Source organism: Aptenodytes forsteri, unplaced genomic scaffold (genome assembly GCF_000699145.1).
Source record: "Aptenodytes forsteri isolate BGI_AS27 unplaced genomic scaffold, ASM69914v1 Scaffold207, whole genome shotgun sequence".
Taxonomy (NCBI): domain Eukaryota; kingdom Metazoa; phylum Chordata; class Aves; order Sphenisciformes; family Spheniscidae; genus Aptenodytes; species Aptenodytes forsteri.
Window position 1 is genome coordinate 6,102,973 of NW_008794836.1, and position 207 is coordinate 6,103,179.

The window sequence follows — 207 nt, forward strand, 5'->3', positions numbered from 1 at the left end:
GTTACTTGGGAGAAGAGACCGACACCCACCTCGCTACAACCTCCTTTCAGGTAGTTGTAGAGAGCGATGAGGTCTCCCCTCAGCCTCCTTTTCTCCAGGCTAAACAACCCCAGTTTCTTCAGCTGCTCCTCATAAGACTTGTGCTCTAGAACCTTCACCAGCTTCGTTGCCCTTCTCTGGACACGCTCCAGCCCCTCAATGTCCTTC